This window comes from Choloepus didactylus, chromosome 5 (genome assembly GCF_015220235.1).
Source record: "Choloepus didactylus isolate mChoDid1 chromosome 5, mChoDid1.pri, whole genome shotgun sequence".
NCBI classification, from domain to species: Eukaryota; Metazoa; Chordata; class Mammalia; order Pilosa; family Megalonychidae; genus Choloepus; species Choloepus didactylus.
Genome location: NC_051311.1, coordinates 12,934,272 through 12,954,309, shown reverse-complemented (window position 1 = coordinate 12,954,309; position 20,038 = coordinate 12,934,272). Strand labels below are relative to the sequence as shown.

The following is a 20,038-nucleotide window of genomic DNA, read 5'->3' as shown; positions in this document are numbered from 1 at the left end:
AGGGCTTCTTTATGGAGCAAAGCCATCTACAGGTGTCATTGTCTCTTATCCAAGGCCAGGTCAGGGCTGAGCTTCCCTTCAGACAATATCTGACATGGCATTCCAAGATGTTTTTTTAAAGGAAAGACCATCAGTGTCTTATCTTACTCCTTTGGAATTTTCCATGGTTATCTAACATCTAGTTTAGGGAAAGTTGGTTTGGGGGTTCTTCACATCCCCTCCCGAGCTCTTACGTCAGCCTGGAGGAGCTCATTTTGCTGGAGGTGGATATGAGTGTTCGCTTGCCAACGCACCTCATTTCCATCCCTCCTCCCTACTGACTAGAAATCTTGTGGTTAAAATAACACACATCCTCTGTTCAGAGCTCAAACTTAGAGCAGCCGTCTGAGATAGATTTGTGATTGAAGGAACGCTCAGCTGACAAATCGGAGTTGCTCTTCAAACATCCAATTTTAGATTCTCATGAAGAAATCAAGAACTCAGGAATCTCATCAGGTAAACGTTTTCTTTTCTTTTTCATTGTTTTGTTGGAAAGATGATTAAGAAAATAGTGTCAGTAGGAATTGGAAGGAGCCAGCTGCTTTCTAGCTTTTCACCATTGAAAAGGGCTTGTGTCTGTTTCTCTGAAAGGGAAAGAAAATGATGAAACAAGAATTGCATGGAGAGAAAACTGCAGTGGCAGTTCTCTGCTCATGGAGAGAGAGCTGGGTATTTGAGAAATAGACTTGCCTGGATAGAGCCACCAAGCTACATTGGGTTGTGTCCAGGTTGTAGAGATGTTAAACCATGGTCTGGTCGGTTTTATTCACTATCTAGAACAGTGGCACTGAGATTTGTCAGGTGACCAGATCACACAGGCTCAGTTCCCAAGGCAATCTTGGCATCATATGTTCTGGTTGAATAAAACTAAACTCTTTCCCTTGCAGCTTTCTCTTCAAATAATTGGGTGCCACAATAGCTATTCTACTTTTAGAGTTTTGTATAATATAGCTCAATTAGTCTCATATTTTTATGTCTTTTACTTGTGCATTTCTCTAATGCTACATCATTAAAGATTTGTCTAAAATCTATATGTAAGATACATTAAAATTTTTTTGACCACTGCTAACTTTGGCTCCCTAAATAAAAGAACAATCCATTCGCGGAGTGAACCATTTTTCTGAAAACACTGACATTACTCTGGATCTTTCTTCATTTGTGCAATTTCTTTTTGCAAACATTTGTGCCTATGAAATCTTTTACTATATCTCACCCTGGCTGGATCAGGTGTTTATTTGACAATTCTATAACTCTATCTCTCCTTCTCTCCCCAGAAATCATTATTTTTCCTTTAAAGCTTTCATTTCAAGGGAATTTGATGGTAGTGCCAAATCAATCAATCAAGCAATCCATCAACCAGTCAGTCAGACATTTATTCAAGTTCATTCTGTATGCTCAACTTTGGAATAGTCACTGGGGTGGGGGGAGCTGTCCCAAAGAATATGAATAGCATCCTTGGTCTTTGGGAGTTTGTCATGTATCTCAAGTCTTGCCTACATCCATTAATTACCGGACATTATCGGGTGGTCTGAAACGAAGGGCTAAAGTCAAGGTTTACAAAATAGGTAGGGCCACCAATTGCAAAGACCATGTCAGGTGCTCGGCTGAGCAACTGGCAAACATCTCTGGCTCTCCCCACAGCCTTCCCTTTACACCAGAGGAAGCTTAGAGAGGCGTGGGCTGGTGAGGGGTGGGCGCTGCTCAAGCCCTAACCCCGGGGCCAGCTCTCATGCTGCAGGTGGCCTCAGGAGATGTGCCTGGACCTGAAGGGTGGCCCGGCTTCCAGTGGCCAGAAGAGCAGCTCTGCAGGCCCATGGGGCATTGCCAGGGGAGGGATGGGCCGGGGACCAGCATGGGTCTGTGGGACGTGGCAGCCTAGTGACCTGGGGTGGGGAGGGAAAGTGGGGAGAGGGAGGCTGAGGGCCTGGGTTCCAGGGGTGCCATCAGGGTTTCTGACTCAGAAGCAACAGGAGGCAGGTGGGGCCGAGGTGTGAGTGCTGCTACCCAGGGCCCTCTCAGCCCCCAGCCGGGAGACTTGCTCCTCCAGAGCTGCCAGGCCCGTCCCTGCACCCCGGGGCACCCAGGCCCGTCCCTGCTGGCCTTGGCTCCGCCCCAGAGTCACCTCAGCAGAGCCTCTCCACAATTCTCTGTTTCAAAGCGCACCCCCGGGACCCACCGCTCGCTTTTTATTCCCTTTATTTGGCTTTATTTTTTATTGTGGCAACACATACGTAACAAAAAAATTGCCATTTTAGCCATTTTTATGTGGACAGATCTGAGCCATCAATTATTTTTTTAATATCATGCCACCAGCACCACAATCTGTTACCAAAAGTTTTCCATCTCCAGAAACACAAACTCTTTTCCCATTAAGGAATAACTTCCCATCCCCTACCCCAGTCCCTGTAATACACCTTCTGTCTCTATGAATTTGCTGATTCTAGATATTTCATATATGTAAGCAATATTTGTCCTTTCATGTCTAGCTTATTTCACTTAACATTATGTCTTAAAGGTTCATCCATGTTGGTGCATTTATCAGAACTTCATTCCTTTTTCTGGCAAAATAATATTCCATTGTATGTACATACCACATTTTGCTTAACTGTTTTTCTGCTGATGGACACTTGGGTTGCTTCCACCTTTTGGCAGTTGTGAATAGTGCCGCTATTAACATCAGTGTGCAAATCTGTTTGAGTCCCTGCTTTCAGTTCTTTTGGGTAAATACTAGGAGTGGAATTGCTGTGTCATATGGTAATTCTATGTTTAACTTTTTGAGGAACTGCCAATGTGTTTTCCATGGCAGCTGTATCATTTTACATTCTCACCAGCAATGTGTACAGTTTCCTAATCTTCGACATTGTGGCAATGCTTGTTATTTTTCACTTTTTAAAAAATAGCCATTCTAGTCAGTGTGAAGTGATATCTCATTGTGGTTTTGATTTGCATTTCCCTAATGGCTAATGATGTTGAGCATCTTTTCATTTGCTTATTTGGTTTTATTTTTCTTTATATACAAGTTCTATGATTTATGACTACATGTCACATTACAGCTTCATTTATTTACCCTCTCTTCTATGATTATGTGTTTTTATTCATTATATACTTATTTACTTACTCTTTATCTCCTCCTATGATTATGTGAGCTCCGTGAGGACAGAGACTTGGTCTTTTTTGTTCATTATTGTATCTCAATACATTGGACAGTGTTTGGCATTGTAGGCCTTGCAAATATACATTGGCAGAATAATTGAAGAGCAAATTATGATGTTCTCACCAGGCCCTGGGCCTGGGGCCTTCCTGCACTGCAGGTGGATCAACTGGGGGGACATGTGACAAGGAGAGCCATACAGCTGGTCTGTACGTCAGTCCCTGACTCCCTTGCCCACCCACGGATGCTGCTGCAAAGACAAATAGGTGGTATTGTCCTTCCCCCATCCCCCCACCCCTTGGATTGTGGGGAGAGATGCCGATGCAGAAAAGTTTTTATTGATACAATCAAGGTTTGAGGTAAGGAGAGGCAGGTATGAGCAGAGTGGGGGGACAGATATGAGAGAGAAACAGACACCAGGCAGTTGTTGAAGGAAAAATCAACAAACGAGGTAATTGGCTGAGGTGTCAATTAGAGATAATTTCAGGAGTTTCAAGTTGGAAGACTGGGAAAAGGGTGGCACCATTAGCAAACAGAGGGAAGTTGGGAGGAAGAGTCAATTTTGGGGGAAGGATGTTTTGTTTTGTATTGAGTTTGAGAGGACAACAAGAGATCTGCCCATACACACCCAGGGGTGGTGGCAGATGCAGCCCTGGAGCTTGAGGGGATGATAGGACTTGAGATTCTGGTCTCATGGCTGGAAGGGAAGCTTTAAGGAGATCAATGAAATCTAGAGAATGGGCAAAGTTTCTGAAAGAGGGATGAGAGAGAGATAGAGCCCAGAACTGAGTGGGGGACCAAACATTGAAGCATCCCCACTCTTAGGGGTTGGATAGAAGAGAAGTGTGTGAAGGAAACAGAGGCAAGTGGAGGGGGGTAGAGGATGAGAGCCAGAGGAAGGAGGTGTTGGAGCACAAGGCAGGGGGAAGACAAAAGAGAGAATAGGGGAGAAAAGAAGAAGCCAGAGAGAAGAGGAGAGAGAGGCTTGGGAAGAGAGAAAAGTAGCGGGAGGGTGTCCCAGATACTTTCCTTCTGTTCAGAAGATAGGAAAAGAGAAAATGAGGGCGGCAAAGAGAGAGAGAGAGCGTTTAAGAACTAATTGGGCTGTCATTCCATTCTGCTCCTCCTCACCTTGAACCTGAGTTGAAATCAGGCAATTGTCTTGCCAATCCACCTTCTTCTCTGCCCTTGCCATCTTCTGAAACACCCTACGATCAGCCTCGCCCTGACTACCTGCCACTCATGGCCCCCCAAGAGAAAGGTCATTGGTGAGGTCCAGACTTTCACCTGGGGAGGTTGTAATACTGCTTTTCCCTCACACCGGCCGCCTTGGAAGCCTGACTTGACCTCTTGGTCACTGCATGGAGTGAAAGTCTGCTCTCCCACTCTGTGAAGTGGGCTAGGGAAGGGCCTCCATGAATGCAAATGGGGAATCTATCAAGATAACTGAGCACAGGGGCGAGCTAGCGAGGCAGCCGGTGGCTGAATGAAAATGCTCAGCCCCAGGCAGGCAGTGAGGGAGTCAGGGCAGGTCCCCCTCTTGAGCTCCAGCTGATGTCAGCTCACCTGAGCAAGGTGCACCAAGGACCCCAAGCTCCACTGCACAAAGCTCAGGACAGAAAAAGTCTCCTCCCCAAATGTTCATCGTGGGACCCGTTTAGGGGAACTTGCCATGTGCTTGGTGTTGTTGGCTTTTGAAATGTTGAGTTGTGGAAGGAGCCCTGGAACTTTGTTGGGTATTTTCTTTCCCATTGAAGCACAGGCTGAAATGTGAGTTTACGAGGAAGGTGCTTGTTATCTAGGCTGGAAAACTCTGACCTGAGGAAGAACATTTAGTGGCCACCCACTCAGATCTTTCTGCTGAAACAGCCTCCCACACACTCTGTAAAGACTCTAGTGAGGGGTAGTTGCTGCCTTCCGGCTGTGGCCACCAAGGACCCCGGTGCTCACGCATGAGGACAGTGGGAAACCTTCTCCCTGATGGCCTCTCACTTTGGGGATATCATAGTGTTCTCTTCCTGGGGTCTTTCCCTCTGAGAGAATTTTCACCTCCCCGTTGCAGAGCAGCGCTCCCCAGTCAAGGCGGACACCTGTCCTCCTCCAGCTCTGAGCTTGAATACAGAGAACACCTGTGAGAGCCAACATCACTGTTCTGTCACACCCTGACAGCCACCCCCAAAGCTCTGCCACTCTCGTCACAAGACAGAGCTCTCAGCATATTTCTGGAACAGCCTATTGAACAGGGCATTCCAGAACGCGGCCGCTTGGTTTAAATGTAATCCACAGTTACAGGGCAATTGCCACAGAGGCAATCATGCTGGGCCTTTGTCTTCTCACCATCCTTTTCAGTATCAGCCAAGTAGCGATCTTTAAAAATTATTTTCATGTGTAAATCCCTCAAAAAACAAAAAACAAAAAACAAAAATCATTGCCAGTAGGGCTGGAGTCAGCAGTACAGCGCAGGGCAGCTCTGCAATTAAGAGGATGGATTTAGGAATAAAACTGACTCTGTTGGTTCCCCAACCACCTCTTGCTAGTGTGTGGCTGAAGCCCTCTCAACTTCAGTTTCCCGGTACGTCAAATAGGAATAATAAAAGCTCCTAGCCTACAGGAATGTTATGACAACGACTTGAGCTAATTATTTATGCAAAACCCTTAGCACATTCATTCAGTGTTAACCAACATTATCACAGGCACCCCCAAATAACAGGGGTGAGCTGCCGTTTTTCAGCCAACTGCCAGCCTGCCACCTTTTACCCAGGACCGTCTTGCTCTCCTGCCAGTTTAACCATAAGATGCCATGCGAGTGAAACCACTCCTTTGCTCAAAAGCCTGTGACAGAATCAAGTCCAAACTGCTTTGGCCTGGGTCTACAGCCCCTCACAAAGGGGCCTCGCTCCCCCTGCCCACCCCTTCTGGGTGCTCCATTCCTGGAGGCCTGAAATCACTTCTCTTTTCCTGTATGAGCCATAGTCAGGCCCCTGTGATTTAGCTTATGAGCATCATCATCCCTAATGCCCCTTCCTCCCCATCTCTGCCTGCAGGCTAGTTCTGATGAGAACTGATTCCCTGCTGCATCTCATTTCTTTTGGTGTATTTCCACGATATTTTCTTTGTGCCTTTATCATAGCACTTACCACACTCACTTCGTGTTATGTCTTCTGTTGGCAACCTCCCTGAAGACTGAAACTACATCCTGTTCATTTCTATACCTCCTATAGTCATTCCCAAGCTATTTTGTTCATAGCCAAACAGCAAAAAAGGTTGGTAGAACTGAATTGGAAAAGTTGACTCTCAAATGTTTGTTGGCAATAGATCACTATAGTACAATGGACAGGGGGCTTGTTTGGGGTCAGAAGGACTGGGTATAAATGTATACATATAGGTACATGTCTGTGTACACATAACACATGCGTGCACACTGGCACACACACGTACGTATGTATATACCCTAAGTCTTCTCATCTATAAAATGGGCTGTATGACATTTGAGGCTCCTTCCAGCTCTAAGTCTGTGAATCAGAGTTACTGGCCTTTATCTCCTTACAACACACCTTTAAATATGATAGCAAAAGAACCCCACGAGCCCTAAGAACCTGAGTGGTTGGGCAGTGAGCAGCCTGAGTGGTTTAAGGAGTCTCTCTGGCTGTCACTGGCCTTTTCCCAGTCAAGGCCACAGTGGAATCTTCTCTTCTTCATTCTTGCTTCTGAAGTCAGAATTTCCAAGGTTTCCTGTTCTTCATTGCACCATTTCTCATGAATATTAGGACCTTGCCTCAGGAGACACCCCATAAATGCCCCTTTTGTTGAAACCCAATAAAATTAAAATAAGACTTTATGGATATGTTTATGACAGGACTCTGATTAAAATACCAAGTTACAATTTCCATTAAGAATCATGAACCCCCATATATGGGAATACATTCAGAGTTTTTTCATTGTATAAAGCATTTGTCATACAGCATTCTTTTGTAGAGTTCATCATTATCTAAAATTATATGTATGCAGATATGTTTATTAGACCTTCTCCTTTAAAATGCATTCTCCATGACATCAGGGACCTTTTTTTCCCTTCCATTTTATTCATTGCTGTTTCCCTAGCACAGAGCTTGGCATATAATGGATGCTCAAGGAATATTTGCGAAAGAGAATTATAATTTATATCAAGAAATTGGTACTAATTAAGGTCTACTAGAAAAGAAAAATAATTTAATGGTAAAGAAAGCTCATTCAAAAAAAAAGAGAGAACTAAACCAGAGACATAACTGATTGGGTTGGGGGAGGGAGAGAGGATAGAGTGATGGAAGATTTTCTCCTGATTTGTTTAAAAGAAAATGGAATGAGACCGAAAATGAGAAGTTGAGAATCCCCTAAAGCCTTTTAAAATGATTAATTCAGACCTTTCTTTTGGAATAGTGTTAATGTTCCAAAGGTCAGAAGAGTTGGGAATAGGTTTAGGTTTCATTTTCCTCACTTTTGAAAAATTTTCTTTAAAGCAGAAAGGACAATAAATAGATAAAAAATTTAGAGGAAGACTATGGAGGAGATAATGGAAATGGTGGAGAATAAACTAAAAATCCCAAATGACAACGCCACTATCCTGGCAGAAAAGTAAATGAGCATGGGATTCAGAGGCTACCGGGAAACCAAGTGAAGTAAACAGTGGAAAAAATGGAGGAAATCACATTGCTAAGGAAAGAACCACAGATGCAGTTCAGCTTGGCAGCTTGGCCGCATGAGATCCCATGGTTAGAAGGAAACAGAAAAGTGATTTGGGAAGATGTAGTAATTGAACCAAATAAGGGAGAAGTGGGTGGAATTTGAAGATTGAAGTTTTCATGATGATAGGTTATTGGGCACTAAGAACCTTCAAATGGCATTTACAGACAAGATGAATCATCCTAGAGACTAAAGAGACTTTTAAATGTAAATGTATTAGACAGAGGCGTGAAGAGTTACGTAAGAATTAAAGCATCAGAGGACTCTTGTCACGCAGAAAATTTTAGAAACAAACCAGAATTTATTCATTCTTTCCTATCACATTTATTCAGCATCAGCTGGCACTGGGGATATAAAGGTGAATGAATCAGGCCAAGCACAATCCCTGTGCCCTTGAAGTTCATGGATGAATTAAGCAGACAAACTCACTGATGAATACATAATTTTGTATGCATGGAAGTGCTCTGTAGAGACTGACTTCCCATTGAAGAGTGAGTGACGGAGGAACCCCAAAGGAACCAAAGGGCTGGGCATCAGGACATTGTTGATGAGAGTGGAGGGTGGGCAGGAGCCCTGGAGGAGAGGACGGATGAAAGATGGAGAAACCCTCCCAGAGGGAGGGACCAGCACATGCCACCTCCTTCTCAGGAAACAGAAGGAAGCCCAGCGCAGCTGGAGAACAGAGGATGGGAAGAAGGGGAGTGACTGAGGCTGGAGGGATCAATGAGCCATGCCCAGCAGCTCTGAGGGCCACGATCAGTATTTGGGCTTTTATCCTAAGAGCTATAGATCGTCCTGGGGTGCTGCCATTCCTGGCTTGTAGGGGGAATGAGATGCAGCCAGTACCTGGACGCTCCAGATAACTGAAACTCACCCACTTGGGTTCTAGAATGTTGTATATTTTTATCACTGTCGAGGTTGTAAGGTCTGGATGAGGCTGGACACATGAACCCAATGATCTACATTATTGTCATGAAGATTGTTAAACATCTGTTTGACAGCTTCTCTAGGCATGCCCCAAATTCAGGACTGGATATGGCCTCCCTTGTTCCTCTAGGCTTACAAAAATACCTCCTGTAAATTATTCTGTTTAGAATTGTTATAATTGCTGAAATGGTATTGAAGATATACTCAGAGATTTGCTATATTTCTAGCAGAGAAATGGACTAAAAGCTAATTAAAGTTCTGCAGTTGTGTTGGGATTGAATCGTGTTCCCCACAACGGCATGTTCAAGTCTCAATCCATGTTCCTGTGGGTGTGATAGGAAAGGTCCATTTGTAAATAGGACCCTTGAAGATGTATTGTTAAGTGTGCCCAAAAAGAATGAAGGTGAGCCTTGATGCAACCTGATTGAAGTGCTAATAAGAAAAGAAAATTGGACACAACAGGGAACAGCCAGAGGCTGGAAGTCAATGGAACCCAGAAGAGAAAGGAGAAGACGCCGCCATGTGCATGGCATGTGACAGAAAAGCCAAGGAATCCCAAAGGTTGCCAGCCAGCCAGGAGATACCAACCGCGGGAGGAAGCAAACCTTCCAGCCTCTGAAACTGTGAGTCAATGAATTCATGTTCTTAAGTCAACCCATTGTATGGTATTTGTTTTAGCAGCCTGGAAACTAAAACAAGTTGCTCACTGGAAAATCTAAGCTCTTGCTTGATTCTCCTTTCCACGGTGTCTCCAGATAGATACAAGCCATATACATGCCATGCAGCCTAATAATAAACTGAGAAATTCCATGACACAGCTGAGCCATTGTCTTTTCATATCTCAACCTCTTAAGACCAGGTACAGTTAGGAGCCTGAGACCTTGCCACAAACAGATGCTCGTTAAAAAAAAAAAAACAACTCAGTTTAGTGAACTGATGAACTAGTTATCCTATGTTCTGAGCTCAGAATAGAAAATGAAGAAACAGATCAAAGATATTTCATCTGAATGTTATATGAAAGTCATGTCAAGGGGTGATGAATAATGCATTAGCAGTTCCTTGATTTTCACTATGTACCAGCTTGAGAAAGTGATCTGTGCCTGTCAGTTTCATAATAATAACAATAATAATAGCACTTACAGGTTATCATGAACGCCTGTAACAACTCCGCTAGGTAAGTAGTGTTTTCTACGTCTTACAGATGAGGAAACTGAGGAAGGGGAGGTGGGGTGCTACTGCAGGAGCTTGGATCTTGGTGGACCTGACTTTGTATTACATCCATGGTGCTGTCAGTCCTGACGTTCCTCTCGAGATCCACACCTGCGCTTCCCACCCTGTGCTGGTGGCAAAGGGCGGTGGAGGGCGTTGGAAGGACAAAGCCAGGCAGAGGGATGGGAGAGAACATCATCTCCTGTGCCGAGAGAGTCTTTCCAACAGCATCTCCACACACAGCTCCTCTGTGATTGCTTGAGTGGGCTGAACCTTGATTTTTACTGACAATGAAAAAAAACACAGTAGAACACACGACATTGACACGAGTTTCAAAGAGAAGTTCCACTTGAGCTTGAAATGAACAAATAAGCAAATAGAAACAAACAAATGAAAAAAGCAAAAGCCTGCAAAAGATCTCTAGAATGAATGGGAACAGCTTGCTTCATCCTAATTTGGTCATTTTTCATTACCCCTGCTCCAGGAATAAAGTGCTGTCCCTGGTGAGTCTGGAGTTATAGGATGCTGTGAGAACCTCAGCTGCTAACCTAAATATTTCCTGGGTGCCTCTTATGTGGCAGACATTCAAGATCCAAAGACAAGCAAGATGCAGTCCGTATCCCCCAGGAGCTTGTAGTCTCATGGGAAAACAACAAGTGAGTAAATCATTAAAACATGGCAAGATAGATGCTATGATACTGGGACATGTTATGTGCAAATGAGTTGAGAACTAAACGTACATTTCCAACCAGAAATGCAAAGTTATGGCAGATTTGGTGGAGATGCAGGCTTAGAAATGGATGGGATGGCAGTGGGCTGTAGGCTGTTGGGTGGAGCTGAGGCAATGCAGACAAGGTCACTGGGACACCATCATTGAGACCACAGGGCCACCGGCAAGACTGGCCCACAAATTAATTTAGAACACAGGTGAACAAGCCGTGATTCACCCAGGGGTAGAATTATATTTAATTGTTGACTAGTGAATATGTATCAGCAAAACTGAACAGAAGTGGAAAAATGGATCAGGGATCAGAAAATAACTTTGAGAGGTGAGTGGCATTAGACTCATCCGTAAGGGCAAACTTGGAGACCTCCAGGCCAATGGAGGATGATCTGACCCCCAGAGGAGAAATATGGGGGGCTGGACCAGGCAAGAACCCAGGGTTCTAGAGAAGCAGAGAAGGGATATAAAGTTTGCCCCTTGGCCACGGGGCAGCTAGGAAAAAGGCTGGAGAAGAAATGCTCAGTGAGGCTCAGGACCACACCACACACAGCTGATTGTGCACCAGCCCAAACCCACCCATGACTGAAATCTCAATCTCTTGGTCCAACAATAATCTACTCAGACAATTGGAATGGGACTAATTTCTGGTGAGAACTAAACGTTCTCCTCTGCACCCCCATTAGGGAAAAATCTGTGCGCTTGTTTCAAAGAGAGAGTGGGAGGAGGAAAAGATGGCAAACTACCCCACACCTCGGCAAGATTACAGAAAGAGATATTCAGGCAGGAGATTGGATGATGAAAATGTCAGGGAGCAAGTGGGCTAAATCTGTGAGGTACGTGGGAAAGAAGAGAAGGTAGGAGCAGGTGGCTGGTTTTGACAAAGGCCGAGAATGGTGCTTGCATTTAAAGCAGGAGGAGAACTTACTTCTTCCCATACGGCTGCCATTCAGCCCCCCAAAAACAGTGTAAGGGAAAGTGCGGCAGTGAGCTCTTCTGCTTTCAACAAGAATGTGATTTGAAGTGCCATTCCGTTTAGCCCAGCAACCCCCAGGGCTCGTGGGTCTGACTCACTCACCTTTGTGACTCCAGTAGCCCTCCTGTAAATAGTTAATGAATTTTCATCTTGACTTCAATACTAGTAATGACAAAGAAGGAAGGCATGTTCCTGATGACTGCCTATAGAAACCCCCAAAGAAGGCTTGCAATCTTTTCCTTTCATATGGCAGCAACCATCTTATACTAAGTCCTTGTAGCACCTACCAAAATGCTGTGTGTGTGACAAAGACAGAATCCCATGACAGCCCTGACCTCTTTATAGCAGATTCCCAAGCTCTCAGGTGAGGGCCTGATTACTGCAAGCAAAAGTCAATAAACCAACCAGACAAAGAGTTTTTAGAGTTTACACTTTTACCTTGGAGACTCATTTTCAAGAGCTCTTACCTGCAAACTCTTTGCTGAATCTCCAAGCTACAACTGTATCCCTGGGGTTCCTTGGGGTTCCCTGGGCTTCAGGGCTGCCAGTCAGAGTTAAAGCCTCAACATCAGAGTGCTGCTTTGATAATACAAGAGGCTACACACAAGGGGCTGGATTTCAGGAGGCATTTGCTGGAGCTTGGGATTGGAAAGCACTGAGCAATCTAATTAGCAGATACTCACTATGGATTCAGCAAACCACCCGCCTTTTCTCCTTTCTCCTGAGGCCTTATGCCTGCCTCACGCCTCCTCACAGGCAGCACGCATGATTTCACTGAAATGCCAATTCCAAGTCATCCCAAAGACATGAGTGTGCAGATGAGAAAAGCAATGGCCTTGTAAGCAACAAAAATAAGTCTATCCGAAGAGTTGTTATAGAATCAGTGGGCCACTGGGACCTATGTGGGAAAGTTAGGAGATGATCTATGGCTTTTTTCAGAATTTAAACCATGTCCATTATGCATAGTCCCTTAGTTATAGCTGGAAGCAGATTCCTTTATTTCTTGGTCTCAGTGTTTACCTATAGTACAGCTCTTTCACACCTCACAATCAGAAAGTACAGGAGACTCAATACCCAGGGCTTTGGTATATCTTCAAACTTTGAATTCTCTCTATAGCATCTACTTTCCATTATCTTTTAATCTTTCTAAAACTCCAATTTTCTATCTAAAATCCATAACTTCCTTAAAGCCTTTTACATTCTTTTTACTTTCAAATCAGCATAAGTAGTTTGGCTTTCTTTCAGGGACCCATCCCACAAAAAAACAATTTGCTTTTCAAAAGGAACTCACAATAGTTAACTGAGCAGGAAAAGGACAAAACCCGAGCTGGACTGTAGATGCTGAGCAGCAATCTGGATGCATTTGCTAGCTCAATGACTCACTCTCACCCCCAAACATTGCGCTCACAGCATTCTAATCTGTGCCTCAGCAGAAGCACAACGTATTACATGGCACAGGCTTTGGAGGGGTGGTTCACAAATGGTCAAAACTAGGGACAAAAAGCTGCAAAGGTGGTGTCTAGCGCACTGGCTCATGCACCATTTTTAATCTTGCCCTACTCTTTCTGCCAGTAGGAAGAAAAATGCTTCTTTCTCGAAACCTCCTAGACACAGTGATAGTAAGGCATTCGTTGTGGGGGCTGTGTCGTGCACAGCATGGTGCGCTGAGCTCCGCGGAGAGGCTCTGACCAGGATGTTACCCACAAGCACAGGTGTCTCTGAGAAGGGCTGTCAGGTGTTTCTCCCCGCAGGGGTAAGCAAAGGACCACACTTTGGCTTGCTGTCTCCAGTTTGTGGAACTGTTTTGACCACTCTGGAAGCTCCCGGCTGCTTTGCTTTGCTTGCCACCCTTGCCAGGAACTGTGGGTAGGCCCTCACATTCCAATAGTTGTCTTCAGCCCACCCTGCTTATGGCCCTACTTGAGTCCCCACTATGACAACCCACTGCCCACCTTGTTTCTATCACTCACCCTTCTGTCTCCTTCCAGAGCATTCCTAGGTGTTGCACACCATGTACTCTTTGATTTTAGTCCTTAGGTAGATTCACTTGACAGAACTTAAATAGAACTTGAAACATAGTTATTGCTACCATGAAGAAATCCAAATAGCTGATAAAACCATCTTTTCACATCTTTCCACCCCCTTAACTCCTACGTCCCTCCAAGAATATCTGACGTCAGTTCCCATGTGTTAGCACCACCTATCTTTAACTACTGTCTCATCCCTGTTTTTGACAGGAACTTCCTTTAAAGATAAATTTAAACAGAAATTCCCTTATGCTATTAGGGTCTCATCCAGAATCACATCTATTTTTGAAATTTTTTCTTAGCTCTGTTTAGTGATCTTTGAATTATGCCAAACAACTGTCAGAAATCATATTGCAGAGCTTCTCACAAATGCACCAGCAAGTCTTCAAGTCACCATATTGTTAATCCTCCAGGCTTTTAGTGGCTTTATTTAGCTGTGCCTATGCACCTGTAGTCTAAAGAAGTGCCCAAAAGGAGACAAATGAGATTGGCCAGTCCTGCTAAGTGAGTTCAGAGCAGACCTGGACAACACTCAGTGCTTGCCAAGGCTTTGTCTACATTGGGCTGACATTTCTAATCTTGCCATGCAGTTTGGCTGCAATTCCCTCCCCCATGCCCCATCTTATTTATCACTAGGATGTGAATTAAGCAGAAGCTGGTAGACAGCTCACAGGCCCACTGGGACCTCTCCTTCACATGGCGAACACTGACTTGATCTCCAGTGTCCAGGGTCCTGCTTGTGATGGTCTGAGCGGAACTCTGATTGAGTATGGAAGGAGATGGAGGGGTAGGCAAGGATGAGATGCAGAATGTTCACATTTTTCTTCTCTTAACCACCTCTACCCACCCCTTACCTGCAGGTTGACCATCACTTGTGAATATATTTTCCCCTAAAACATTCATCAAGCAAATAAGTGGGTAGAGTCCGGGAAGAGCTTTGGACCCTGATGCTTTGTATATTAACTGGTACTCTTAGGGTATTTTTAATGTCATAAGCTTTGGAAACAAGGAATAAATGTTGTTGGGCTCAGCAGCTTTTTTCTTTTTCCTTGGGTAATAACCCTGAATTAAAGATGAGAGCATTTACTTAAATAAGCTTCCATTAGGTTAAGAAGGAAAACATCAACATGTTCTCTAGTTGCTGATGAACATTATAACCATGTTGTAGACCCTCGATGTTAACAGGGACATACATGTTCCTTGTAACCATTTTCATAAACATAATTGGGAACAAAACAAACCGGTCACTTTGAAATTATTTGAAAACAGTCACGTATTTGTGACTAGCTTCTAGACAGCAGAGTTGGTGAGTGTGAGTGTGTGTGTGCAGTGCGCGTGCTTTAAAAACCTCAAAACACAGTGCTGTTCACTAGACATCTGGCATCAGCTGCTCTGTTCCAACTGATTAACTCATCCACAATGACTTCTTACCTCTTTGGAATCATCAGGCAGTATCACTTGCCACAGGAATGATGGCAGCTCTCCTACGTCCTATGAAACAATTATCTAGTGAATTCAAGATATTTTTAGGTGTTCCCAAAGGGATTTCCAAAGAGGTCATCCAACATTTCTGTCCCTAGACAGCCATTAGTAGCAACTAGAAAGTATGGGAGAAGCAGCCACATTTCACACCCTTTATCCCTGATGTTCCGCTGAGAGTCGGCAGATGGAAGCACAGCAGCCGTATCAGGAGCGGCTGCCAAATAGGGCAACCAGACCGAGCAGGGAAAGAAGAGGTGCTGCTCAAGATGCTGGGAGATGGATGCTCTCCTCTCAGCGCCTGCTTTCTCTCGGGTAGCCATTCGCCGATGGCTCCGCTGTCCAGGGCTGCTTGCCAGATAGTGGCGGTTGGAGCTGGGAAGCCCATCCTCCCACCAAGGGAAGACAGCTGCCCACCCTTCAATTTACAGAGGGGGAAACTGAGACACTGAGGGGAGTACCTCCACCAAGGACATGTAATGGATCGTAGGAGACGCTGCCCTCGAATCCCAGTTTTTGTCTCCCAGCCCAGTGCTCATCCCATCACTCAACCCACCTCGAGCAGAGTTTAGGGACTGTAAGCCCTTCTGCTGTCCTCGGCTTCTAAAATCTGACCAGATGAGAGAAAACAAAACTTCTGCATTTCAGTTACTGAGCAATATTTTGTCCATAGCTTCCCTCTTTGGGATATAGACCGATTGTCTGTCTTGCGTCTTCTTTCCTTTCCATAACAAGGCCTTGAAGCCAAATGGACTCCACCCAGTTCCTGCCTTGGGTCCCTGTGTTTCTGAGCCTTGTTATGTTTAAGAGAGAAAGAAACTGAAATGGAACCGGGGCCTTTATCTTGCTATCTCCCAAACTATTTGATTTAAAATCTGCAAACTGAGCTGGCAGATCTTCCCACTTGCTCTAAGTAAACAGATGAACCAGGAGGTGGGGGCTGGGCAGGAGGGAAAATTCCTCCAGCTTTCCTGAGACTAAGGGACTTTGAGAACCATGGTGTGTTCTGGAGCTCCTAAGGGTGACCGTTTCGTGGTGAATTTCCTATGGGGAGGATGACGATGTTGTCTTCTAAATCTAATTGTCTATCTCTGGGAGTTTGAAGCTGCATTGACCCTCAAGCTGCCTTCCTATTTATAATTCTCACACTCAGCCTACTCTGCTTTTTTCTCCAGACCCACTTTTTCACCATCACCAATTCTAAGCAAAAATTGACTAACGTCCAGTGAGGTTCCAGGTGCCGCTCCAGTGGCAGGAATAAATAACACCTCCCACCCCTGCCCTTTGCCCTTCCCAAGCTCAGATTACTGATAAAATTATATTGGAGAATGTGGCTTCAGTCTCCTGGCTAAGTGGCCTTGCTAATACCTTGCCCCTAAATTAGACATATTTTCCTGTCCATTGATAGCATCACTGCTAAACAATCACGGGCCACCCCCCCTTCAGAACGGGCCAAACACATAAGCTGACTGGTGGGTTAGAGGAGGGAGGAAGGTGCTGGCTCAATGTGTTCAGCTCCTCTTCCATACCAGGTAGCCAGACCTGACTTCTTGTTGGCTTGGGGATGATGGGGAGGAAGGAGAGGAGAGGGGCTTGGGGTATTACTCTTTATCACCAGTGGGAAATAAGGGCTTCCCCCCACATAGATGTGCCTACTGTGCCCCACGTTATGGCGCTGTCATGTGGAGAAGTCAGATTCCCACCCAAGGCCCAGGACCCCAAGCCTGGGGTTCATTCCACTGTACTAACCATTCTATTATTCTGACAGGTAATAGCAGGTGTTCTTTAGCAAGAAATAAAAATCGACCAAAACCAAGAAATTGGAACTATACTTTAAAAAGAGAGAGAAATATCAGATCCCTTTTAGAAAACTCTTCCTGACTTCTTGGGGTTGATCTAATTTCTTTGCTTTTAAGAAGTATGCAAACATTTTCAAATCATACATCTGAAATTGGAATGAGTTCAGATACCACAGTGCACAAATGCTGGATAAATACCATGGTCAGAAAAGTGAAGGTAACTTTTTATCAGTTGCAACAAAGCATGGAATAATTTTTTCTATACTGGGATTGGATTTCTACCCAGGCCAGGTAGTAATTACTGATCTGGACTTGTGACGTGGCTCTCAGTAGGCAAGGTTCCCTGTAGAAAATCCAAATCTAAGATGACTGGGAGGGTCCAAACCCGGACAGAACTTCCCTCCTTGGGCTCACCGATTGCATCCCCCATTACCGATTGCATCCCCCAGGTAGCCGCAAACAAAAAGTGAGCTCCTGATGAGATCGTCGAATGCCATTCATTTCCAACTCAGTAGCAGACTCTATTTTCTGCCCTGTTGGTACGATGCATTCTTTGGTTTAATGCCTGGTCCGGCCAACATGCCCTTTGTACTGATTTGTCTGCCAGGGCTTTGGAGGGGAAAAGTTCACTATACAAAAGGAGGCCAGACAAAAAGTAGACTTTTTTTCAATCTGTTTCTCTGGACAGTACATCTTTAGGGCACTTTGGACGTGTTCATTTTACCCTGAGAAAAATCTTTTTTGATATATATATAGTTGAATACCTGTTTTATTTTTTGGAGACAATTTAATGCTAAAAATATTTTGGAATTTCCCATTTTTCACAGGAGTTGGTAGAGATACAGAGTTTTCTAAGTATCATCTCAACCCATCCAATCTGCCATGTCAAGTGCATTTTTAACATATAAAAAGAGTTCATTTAAACAAATAGACTTTCTAAAGGGAGGATGGAATCAGTCTTAGAATGTGGCTAAACAGAACTCTCTGTGATGTCATAGATTCCTGCTGTGCAGATGAGCAGGATGTGTGGTTAGAACCCCATGGATTCTACAGGCTTTTCTAAACAGAGTAGGGGAGCCTAGTCGTCAGCGTGCTAGAAATTAGAGCTTTGGGCCTCGTTGCATCTTCAGTGTTGAGCCATCACTCCATGATTTGCAATATCCATCTTTGGTTCTTAACACCAGTTCTCATTTCTTTGGCTCACAATTCATATTGCCCCTCACTCGGAAGCCAAACTTGTAACCCATACCACACTCCAGCACCTCTTCTCTTGAACTAGGTAGCAAATTGACTGAAAGCAGGAACCATGTCTTTTATTCATTACAGAATCTTGGGCAAGGAGGAATCTTATGGTAAGGACTAACTGACAAATGTAGAAATACCTTTGCAATGTAAAGAGCAATACAAGGTCACATGAAAATAATGCAAAGGAAGCAGATGGTCCTTACAGAATAGGGCTTCAATATGTGCTCATTTTGCAGTGAAACAGTTTATTTGGCCTTTGAATTTCCCCTGACTTCACAATTTCAGGGAGGATCCCTTTAACACTAAGTGTACAGGTCTTACCAAAAAGACAATCAAATTACTCATCAGAAATAGCAAAAATGTAAAAATTAAACTGTTCTTTATGAAGAAACCAAAAGATTAAAACAAAAAGGTTCTATTTCCGGAAGAAAAGAGATTAGTGAATAGCAGGATGCCTACTGTTTTCATAATCAGGATTGTTACTTTATTTTTGTGGGGGTAGGATACAAGGACAAACCCATGTGAACACTTTGTGAAAGTATGACAAAGAATGAGCTTGGATTTGGAGATTGTGACAATTTTCAGGGTACAAATAATTGCTATATTTAATATTAAGTCCATTTCTTTCACCTCTCCCACCTCACGAATAACAGAAGTTTTCAGTTTCTTTAAAATTGCTTTCTTGTTTACATGCTTTCTTCCCTATGGCCTTTATGCATGTGTTTTGGTTCTGACTCATGACTGACCTGTCCTAGGGCTGATGGACAGAAGTTTCATTTCATTCCCATGTAAAATTAGGGATTCAGTTATTTAAACAAAGATTTGATAGCTCAGTAAATAGGCATTTAAGCTTCACTATCTACTAGCTATCTCTAGACCCTAGGGTGTATGAAGAACTCTGCTGTTTCCATTGTTTATTTATTATAAAAATCTATTTATTGTGAAAAATGTTTATAGTCATGTAAAATATGGTTGAAAAATCCTTCATCAAAACACTTTACTTAGTAGATCCACACAAACATACACATTCAGAAAATCTGACGTGTGTTACTGTGATGGTGAATTTCATTTGTCGGCTTGGCTGGGTTATGGTGACCACTTGTTTGGTCAAGCAAGCACTGGCCTGGCTGTTACTGGGAGGGTATTTCATAGATGGATTTAAATCATCAGTGATTGAGCTAGGACTGATTGCATCTACAATCAACAAAGGAGACTGCTTTTAGCAATGAGAGGAGTCTCCTGATACAATCAGCTGGAGGTCCTAAAGCAAGAACTGAGGATTTCAGATGTCAGAAAGAAAAAGTTCTGCCTCTTCTTCAGCAAGCCCACGTCTCCAAGGGAATACAACCTCACCTTCATGTGAGTTTCCATCTTGTGTCTGGAGGTTCAAATGTGCCAATCCCCATAGTCGTGGGAGCCAATTCTTACAATAAATCTCTTAATATTTAAATATGAATAATCTCCTGTCAGTTTTGTTTCTCAGAGAACCCTGACGAATACAGATTTTGGTATTGGAAGTGGGTGCTGCTATTACAAACACCTAACAATGTGGACTAGGCTTTAGGACTGGGCAATGGGTAGAGGCTGGAGGAGTTTTGAAGCACTTGGTAGGAAAAGCCTAGATTGCTTTCAAGCGACAGTCATTAGAAATATGGATATCAAAGCTGCTTCTGGAGGCTTTAGGAGAAAATGATGAATGTGTTATTGGAAACTTGGAAGGAAGGTGATCCTTGTTATACTGTGGCA

At 44.0% G+C, this 20,038-nt stretch overlaps 1 protein-coding gene across 2 annotated transcripts in view; it reads left to right on the top strand.

Moving 5' to 3' along the window:
* Positions 1-361: 361 nt before the first annotated feature.
* JCAD (junctional cadherin 5 associated) overlaps positions 362-20,038 on the top strand; it is an 81,763-nt gene continuing 62,086 nt past the window's right edge. Inside the window, exons 1-2 of one of the 2 annotated variants that reach the window (XM_037837960.1) lie at positions 362-495; positions 10,530-10,701. The gene's annotated coding sequence lies outside the window, so the exon portion shown is untranslated. The remainder of the gene's footprint in view (positions 496-10,529; positions 10,702-20,038) is intronic. The other variant, XM_037837961.1, reaches the window with a different exon arrangement.